At 38.1% G+C, this 9,709-nt stretch overlaps 1 pseudogene; it reads right to left on the reverse strand.

Moving 5' to 3' along the window:
* Nucleotides 1-1,571: 1,571 nt before the first annotated feature.
* LOC116582044 lies at nucleotides 1,572-8,407 on the reverse strand (annotated as a pseudogene).
* Between the last annotated feature and the right edge of the window lie 1,302 nt (nucleotides 8,408-9,709).

Here is a 9,709-nt window from a genome sequence, read left to right on the forward strand (position 1 = left end):
TCAAGATGATCCTGGACCATAGTTCCTCTAGTACATGTTGCTTCCACAACTTTCCAATGTGATTAAAAAGGATCATTTTATTATACATTTTATATTTTGTTTGGCTCCTTTTTCCCCACTTGTTCTTAGTAGTACCTTGATCTGTCACAAACTACTCCATCCAAATGCAGAAGTACAGATGATCGTATTTTCTGACACTTTACTTACCTGTAAATTCTGATTTTTCTAAATTCAGTTTGAGATTTCATTTATAATAAATATGCATTGGAGACAAGGATGTCTGACCTCACCATTTCTATTCAATATTTTGCTGAAAGTTCTATCCAGGGCTAGTAGGCAAGAAAATGAGATAAAAGTCATCCAGATTGGCAGAGAAGAAATAAAATAATCTCCATTTCAGATGGCATGGTCTTGAATATCAAATATTCTATGTAATCCACTATAAAGCCATTAGAACTAATATATGAGTCAATAAGATTGCAGTATATAATATTAAAATACAAAAATCCGTTGCATTTCTGGATACTAGATTAATCATTTGTAAAATGAAGTTAAGCAAGCAATTCCATTTATAATAGATCGATAAGAATAAAATACACAGGTATCAATTTAACAGAAGAAGTGAAAAGTTTATACACTGGAAATGACAAAGCACTATTGAAAGAAATTAAAGAAGATCTAAATAAATGAAAACACATCCCATGGTCATGAGTCAGAAGACTTCATATTATTAAGATGGAAATACTATGAATGGCAATAATGCCTTGCCCCAAATATGTTCACATTCTAATCTCTGGAACCTGTGAATGTCCCCTTGTATGTCAAAAGAAACTTTGCAGGTGTGTTTTAATTAAGGATTTTGACAGGGAGAGATTATACTGGATTATCCTGATACACAGAGTATAACCATATGGTCCTTATAAGAAGAAAACAGGAAAAGTCAGAGTCAAAAGACAATGAAATTAAAAAAAAAAAAAAAAAAAGACAATGAAATTGCTGAAGCAGAGACTGGAGTAATGAATTTACAATTGAGGAGGGGGCCACAGCCAAGGAACAGAGCAGCCACCAGACACTGTAAAGGCAAGGAAATGGACTCTCCCCTCATTGCTTCCAGAAGGAACCAGCCCAATGGATATCATAGCTAAGTGACACTTACTTTGGGTTTCCGACCTCCAAGGCTGTAAGAAAATAAACTTGCGCTATATTCAACCACTATGTTCGCGGCAATTTGTTACAGCAGCAATCAGAAAATAATATACTCCTCAAATTCATCCACAGATTCAACACAATCAATAACAAAATTGAAAGGTTTATTTTTAATCTAAGAAAAAAAGGTAGATTTAATGCAAGAATACCTTTAACCTGAGGATAAATAAATCTGCAGCATACTGTAAAGTTTGATCATTTTTTTCCTTTCTTTGTAGAAAGAATGGTATCTGAAAACACAGGACTGAAGATGTCAAAAAGAATTAATGTCTAACATCCAGATGAAAAAAAGTTTAATTGTCTAATATCCAGGACCGGTCTTGGTTCTCTCTTGCCATTCTTCTAACACTCGCCACTGGCCAAGATGATGGTCTCACCTTCGTTTAATTCAGATACATGTTAGTTTCAAGAGTAAGCTGATAGCTTGTTTACTGATTTACCTTCTGGGATCCTCTTTTGCACAGATTGGGGATTTATCCTCTTCATCCTTGGTTTTCAGTCACTCATCAAGCTCTATATATTTCAACATTTTCTGATCAATGTTATGAAGCATGGCTGGATTATATATTAAATGCTGGATTATATATTATATATATTATATTCTGAATGTGATCATAACATTCTTCTAATACTTGCAAAAATGTCACCATCTTACATCATGTGTAGTAGATATGTTTCCATCTCTTGAGGTCCAGATTGCACACAACTTGCCATATCGAATAACAGTAATGTTTAAAAAGTCTTTGCAAGTCTTTCAATGTTCTGCTATTTTTTAAATAAAGATTCTATTTATTTATTTGACACAGAGAGAGACACAGTGAGAGAGGTAACATAAGCAGGGAGAAGCAAGCTTCCTGCCGAGCAGGGAGCCCCGTGCGGGGCTCGATCCCAAGACCCTGGGATCAGGGCCTGAGCTGAAGGTGGACGATTATCGACTGAGCCACCCAGGCGCCTCTCAATATTCTTTTGAAGAGATGACAAGTTTTCTTTCTCCAGTCCTATGATGTTAATTAACTTAAGTAAAAATTTCACTTTATTGTTTATCAGGTTTCAAAGTTCTGCAAGGTTAATTGGTTGAATACAATTGTGCTAACTCATGGTAAACATTGCTAAGGGACTTAATGAATCTAGCCATAACCTGAGATATATGTTTTGGTAGCTACTGTACTCAGCCAAGTAGCCTCAGAGAAGCTAGAATATATTTTTTACATGACTTCAACACGTCATGACTGATCACTATGGCAGGGGTGTAATCCCCTGTTTGGGGAAGGAGAGTGCTTGTTAGCCTATGTGAATTACCCTCCATGTAACAGTATAGTAAAAAGAGATTTGCGTGCTATTCTAAAATGCACTTGTTTTTTATTTTTTTGGGGGGGGGTCTTTTTTTCGGGGGGGGGGGTCTTTTTTTTTCAGATATAAAAAGGAAACAGATCAGGGGATAATTGCCATTGAAGATACCATTGCAGGCACTGAGTGGCTCAATCGGTTAAAGCTTCTGCCTTCAGCTCAGGTCATGATCCCAGGGTCAGGATCCTAGGATCGAGCCCCACATTGGACTTCCTGTTTAGCGGGGAGTCTCCTCCTCCCTCTCTCTCTCTGATCCTCCCCCTTGCTCATTCTCTCTCTTTCTCTCAAATAAATAAATAAAATCTTAAAAAAAAAAAAAAAAGTCAATACTGTTGCTAAATAGTTCCCAAGAGGAGGAGACACACCCCTCCACACAGGGCCGCACGGGGAAGCAGCAGGGTCAGTCAGGTGGCAGAAGGAGCAAGGGGAAAGCATGGCTCAAAGCTTTTATTCTGGTTTTTGAAGGAAGAAACAGGCAAGGTAAATCAAGCAAGCTAAGCAAATTTAGGAATGGATAGTTTGACTAATTTTGGTAGGCTTCAGATTATAGTAGTGATCCCTAGTTGTCCTGTACCTAGATCTGGGGTGATTTAAGTCAGGGAGATAATGTTCCTGACTGCTGGAGTCTGAAAATGAGACAGAGGAATAGCTGGAGGGATTGACTGGTTTGCATATCAGATGCATGCTCACAGGCAAGTTGTTAGCTGTCTCTAGGAATTAGCTAACCCCTCCCCAGGTCCACAGGGCTCCCTAAATTGTCAAAACATTGTAAAATACAGACAGCAAAAACCATGATTAGTAGATTTCTATTCTCTTTACAGTTACCATCATATCTATGTTAGATATGGAAGGGCACACTTAAAGCATTTTGCTGCTTTCCGCAAGTAAAGCTGGCAAAGATCAGCATGTATTGAAGTTAGTTAGTTTGTATTCATCTGAAGCTTATCTATTGCTACTTTAAGATGCCAATTCCTCCCAAGGGCTATTTGCTTTCACAAGTGCATTTGTTAACTGACAGCAAAGCCCAGTGAAATTATTTGTTGCATATTGAATACACTCCCCACTACAAGTACTAATGAAAAGCTATACCTTTAAGAATCATATGTGGAAAAAGAATTAAAAAAAAAAAAAGAATCATATATGGAAACCAGGAACACTGGGCATAGGAAACTGCAAACACAAGGGCAAGGACACCCAAGAAATGTTCTAAGACATCCAGACATAGAGCCCACGTAAGATAAGTTGCAAAAAGTTCCTTATTCTTGTTGATTGGTTCACAAAGTTAAATCATTTGCTTTTGAGCTGAGAGCTAACACTGTTCACAAATTGATGGCAGACACCATGTTTTCCACAGAGTAGTCCAAGTGGCAGAGGCAGCTTGGGCAGGAAGAGCGGGGAGGAAGGGCCACAATGAATCACGAGAGGGCCTCCAGACTCCCTGTAGAAACTGAAAAGCTAATTCAAAAATCTATATGGAAATGCAAGGGATCCTGGAAGCCAAAATAACCTTTAAAAACAAGAACAAGTCCTGAATTCAAATGTTACTATAAAGCTACAGTAATCCTGGTGTAAAATAAATTTATGGATCAACGAATACAACTGAGAGTTAAGAAATAACCCATACATTTATAGTCTGTTGACTTCTGACAAGGGTGTGAAGACCAATCAATGGGTAAAAAATAAATTTTAACAAATAGTCTTCAGACAACTGAATATCTACATGCACAAAAATACATTTGGACCTTCTATTGCACATTATTCACAAAAATCCACTCAAAATACATTACAGACTTAAATATAAGAGCACAAGTATAAAAGGTTTAGAGGAAAACAGATGCAAACCTCCGTGCCTTGATTTAGACAGTGGTTTCTTAGATACAAAACCCAAAGCACAAGCAACAGCAATAAAAAAAGATAAATTAGACTATATTAAAATTAAAAACTTTATGCTACCAACAAGAAAACTGAAAAACAACCTAGAGAATAAGAGAAAGTATTTGAAAATTATATATCTGATAATGGACTTTTATACATCTACAATATATAAAGATCCCTTATAACTCAATAATAAAAAGAGAACTGAATTTAAAAATGGGCAAAGAACTGGAGTAGATATACCTCCAAAGAAGGTATGCAGATGGACAACAAACATATAAAGAATAGTTTAACATCAGTAATTATTAGGAAAATGTATCTTAAAACGGCATGAGATACTAATTCACAGCCATTAGGATGGCTATCAAAGAGATACAGAGTAATGCGTGTTGACAATGATGTGGAGAAGTTTAATCCTCATTGATTGCCGGTAAGAATATAAAATGGCACAGCCACTTTGGAAATATTTTGGTAGTTCCCCCAAATGTTAAGTAGTGACCATAAGACCTAGCATTTCCATTCTACGTGTATACATAAGATAAATAAAATATATGTCCACACAAAAATTTGTACGTGAATATTCAGAGTAGCATCATCCAAAATAGAAAAAAATGGAAGTATCATACATGCCCTTTAACTAAAGAATAGATAAATAAGGTGTGGTATACCTATATAATAGAGTGTTATTTGAAAATAAAAAGGAGCAAGTTACCAATACATGCTACAATACAGATGGACCTTGAAAACATTATGGTAAGTGAAAGGATCCTGTTTCAAAGAGCCACATATTCCATGATTCTATTTTTTAAATGATATTGTTTGTTTGTTTGTTTGTTTTTGAAAGAGCACAAGCAGAGGGAGAGGGACGAGTAGACGCCACATCGAGCACAGAGCCCAAAGTGGGGCTTGATCCCAGGACCCTGAGAGCATGACCTGAGCTGAAATCAAGAGTCAGATGCATAAATGACTGAGCTACCCTGTCCCCCCTCCAGGATTCCACTTATAAAAATATGTTCAGAATAGGTGAATCTATAAAGACAGAAAGTATATGAGCCTAGTGCCCAGGGCAGGGGGATGGGAGGGATGAAGGATTATGAAGAGAATGTTAATGGATATGGCTTTATTTTGGAGTTAATAAAAGTATTCCAAAGTTAGATTGTGGTGATACCTGTACAGCTATGTCAACATACTAAACACCATTGAATTGTAAATTTCAAATGGTTAATTTAATTATGTCAATTATAGAACAATGAGGATGATAAAAAGTTACATAGTGGCGCCTGAGTGGCTCAGTGGGTTAAAGCGTCTGCCTTCGGCTCAGGTCATGATCTCAGGGTCCTGGGATGGAGCCCCGCATCGGGCTCTCTGCTCAGCCGGAGGCCTGCTTCCTCCTCTCTCTCTGCCTGCCTCTCTGCCTATTTGTGATCTCTGTCTGTCAAATAAACAAATAAAATCTTAAAAAAAAAAAAAAGTTACATAAAAATGCAATGGAAATTAATGTGTGAACATATACTGTTGTACTGAAATTCTATCAGAACAAGGGCTCCTGGGTGGCTTTGTCAGTTAAGCATATGCCTTCAGCTCAGATTGTGATCCCAGGGTGCTGGGATCGAGTTCAACGCAGGGCTCCCTGCTCAGTGGGGAGCCTCCATTCCCCTCTCTCTCTGCCTGCCTCTTTGCCTACTTGTGATCTGTTTATAAAATAAGTAAATAAAATCTTTTTTAAAAAGTACAGTCATGAGCTTGGCAGTTGTTTACCGATCCAATTTCTCTAACTTTTAAAGGAACCTAAAATGAGATCACCAAGTTCTTCCACAATTTTCTGCCAGACGTGATGGTAAGCAAAGTTAAAGATGGTCTCTTTCACAACTGACAGGAGATCCTGATCTACTTAGAAAAATCACTGATGTTATAAGAGCAATCTCCCTCAGGCCCAGTGATCTATTGCTGTGGAAGGGTAACCAATCATTCTCACAGCACATGTTTCTGGGAAGTACTTGATATGACTCATTTCTACATCTGAGTCACATTTTTTCCCAATAAGCTCAACCTCTGTTGCATCCAGTGTTAGAAGTATAGGGATAATGATACACAATAATAGAAATATTTGGTATCATGCCTCTTTTGATTTCGGAACTAAAAATGAGAAATGGAAGGTGGAGATAATAATGAATCTTCAAATATTCAAATATGGTGTGATAACAATATTTAAAGCCAAGGAATGGGAACACAGATAAAAATAATTGCATTAATAATTTGTAGTTTTAGGTGCCCACATGGGGCAGAAACTATATAAAATTGCATGTGACCCTCAAAACAACGGGGCAAAGCTATGAGTGAAGAAACACGAAGGTTTACGCATAATGCTTAAAATCTCTGCAGTTTATCAGCAAAACATAGACCCAAAATAAAATAAATCATCCCCAGTTCATATCATATATATGTAATATATATAGAATAGATATGTATGCATATGATATACATGCATATAAGGCACATATCATATTGCTATTACTGTATATGGTCGAGTATCTTAATAAGCAGTGATTAATGTTTCACATCAGTTTACAATTTTTGAAATTTATTCACCAAGGCTCAAAGATGGTAAGTGGCTTGGTACAATTTAACCAGGTAGTTAGATGAGAACCAAGACCATACTCAAATTTAAGGCTTCTGCTGAAAGGGCATTTAAAAATATGTCAAGGGATTTCTGTAGTATAACACCTTGCAACTGATGAATACTGAGATTTCTGTACCAGGTCAAGGAGCTAGAATCCTTTGTTAAATTTCTTCTTTCCCATCTTGGTATGGTTTCACTCTAGGTGTTTGAATTGTGAATTGCATTAATTGACATTCACTTTGATTTTCTATCTCTTCCAATTTGCCCCTCTCTTATCCAGAAGCTGATCACTAAAGCAGAGTATATATATTCAAGTGAACTGGGAAGTTGAATAATTATGCATCGGAATCAGAACCCCAGTCTTTGGGGAGGTCGATAATAACCTAACCTGACCCACCAATTTTTCTTTTCAAAATATCCACCAAGTAATTCTGTTCAATTCTCTGCTTCACTTAAGTGATACAGATTTGAAACAAGCTACAACTGCCTACTTTATAAAAGTACTTCCTCTGAACTACTGCTTCCATAATCTAAAAGGAGCCACCTTTCAAAGAATGTCTACAGTGATGAACTCCACCAATTTAAAAGTGAGAGAGTAACAGCAGTGTGTCAATGAGAAAGGAATAAGAAAAGAAAGTCAAGGAACACTTAGGATTTATGAATTTTATATTCAGGGTTTTTACTGTTTTGGGTATGTTGGCTCGCTTCTTTCTTTCCTGTCCCCAAACTCCCCAGCAACATAATGATGCATTGTTCCCAGTTTGAAACACACAGTATGCTTATGGTCATTATAATATTGCAGACGACATCATTTTAAATATTTTCTTAAAAAAGTTCTTTTGTGTTCTGTTACTTTGCCTGCTTTAATTTCACTCTTTTCCTTTTCCTTTTAATGGTTAAGTCTTTCAAGAGAAATGGAGTGCTAGTAAATATTGCCAATTTCAGTACCATACCCCCTTGGACACAATGGCCAGGGGCAGACATGTGACCCCAGTGAGGCCAGTTTAAAATTATTTTTTGAGATATTCTAAAGGGAGCTGGGAGAAAAGTGCATTTGCTCTGCAAATCTAGCGAATTTTGGCTCTCCCTGCAAACACTGCTCCTCCTACAGCCCTTCTAAGTCTTACATTCCAGGCTTCTCCTTTGTTCAAGGTCAATGCTCCCTCATTTCTTCCCTCTGCACTTTACCGTAGCATCAACTTCAGCAGTTTCCCCCTTTATTGGATTATTTCCATCACTATGCAAACATACTTTCATTCTTCCCCCCAAATATCTCTTAGCCCACTTCACCCTTTGTCTAGTTCTTCCATGTCCTTGCTCATCTTCAGAGAAAACTGCTTTGAAAATGTTTGTGTTCATTGTATCAGATCCTTCTTTTCTTATTCTCTCTTAAATTCACTCAAGTCTGTTTTCTTTGCCACTCTTCTCAATGTCACCAGTGACAAGTCAAGTTATTCTTGACTTCTTTCTTTTTCAGCATTCCTTATGCAACCATCAGACAATCCAGTTTGTTCTACCTTCTAAAGAGATCTCCAATGCAACCATTTCTCATGCTCATTAAGCTGGTGCAAACCACCACCACCATCTCTCCACCAGTATGGCGGACACCTGCCCCATGGTCTCCCAGCTTCTATCTGCCCCAGCACTGTGGACAGGGTTTGGGTTCAACACTGCAGCAAAATGATCTTGTTAAGTAAAACCATACCCTTCCTCTGCTCAAAACCCTCCAATAGCTTCGTACCTTGCTCAGAGTAAAAGCTAAAATCCTGACGATGGCTTGTAAGGCATTACAGCCTCTGTGCCTCTCCTCAGCCCTCCCTCTCTCTGACCCCAGCCCTATCTGCTCACCCATCGGCTCCGGCGCTCCAGCCACACCAGCCTCCTGCTGGTCTGCCAACACACCTACCAAGCTTCTGGCCTGAGTTCTTTGCTCTCTGCTGGAACAGTTTCCGCAAATAGCTTCAGAGCCAACTTTCTCATCATCTTCAAGTCTTCTCTCACACGCTGCCTTCCCAGTGAGACTTTCTGAGTTGGTTTGCTAGAGCTGCCAAAGCAAAGTATATGGCTCAAACAGTAGGAATTGATTGCCTTGCTGTTCTGGAGGCTAGAAGTTCCAAATCAAAGTGTCACCAGGGTGGTTCTTTCTGAGAGCCGAGAAGGAAGATTTTTGTTTCAGGCCCCTCTCCTCAGTGTAGGGATGGCCATCTTCCTGTTCGTAGAGTGTTTCCTTGTATCTTCACATTGTATTCCCTGTATCTCTGTAACCACATTTCCCCTTTTAATAAATCAGATTAGGGTCCACCCTAACAACCTCATTTTAACTTAATTAAATCTGTAAGGACTCTATATCGAAATAAAGTCACATTGGAAGTGTCGGGGTTAGGACTTTAATGCATTTGGGAGGAGATACAGTTCAACCACTAACACCTTCCCTGACCACCTGCTTCAAATGACAACCTCATTCACTCTTTGTCATCCTTTTTAAGGCACCTATAACTGTCCTTCCCGCCAGGAAGATAGAACCTCTATATTCTCAGAATATAGAATAGTTCATAGCATATAGCAGGTGCTCAATAATTATTAGATAACTTCCTGTCTGAATCTATTATGCCTTCTCCTTCCAGAAATGATTATCTTTGGAACAATAACTAAGTAGCTTTT

This window comes from Mustela erminea, chromosome 21, assembly GCF_009829155.1.
Source record: "Mustela erminea isolate mMusErm1 chromosome 21, mMusErm1.Pri, whole genome shotgun sequence".
NCBI classification, from domain to species: domain Eukaryota; kingdom Metazoa; phylum Chordata; class Mammalia; order Carnivora; family Mustelidae; genus Mustela; species Mustela erminea.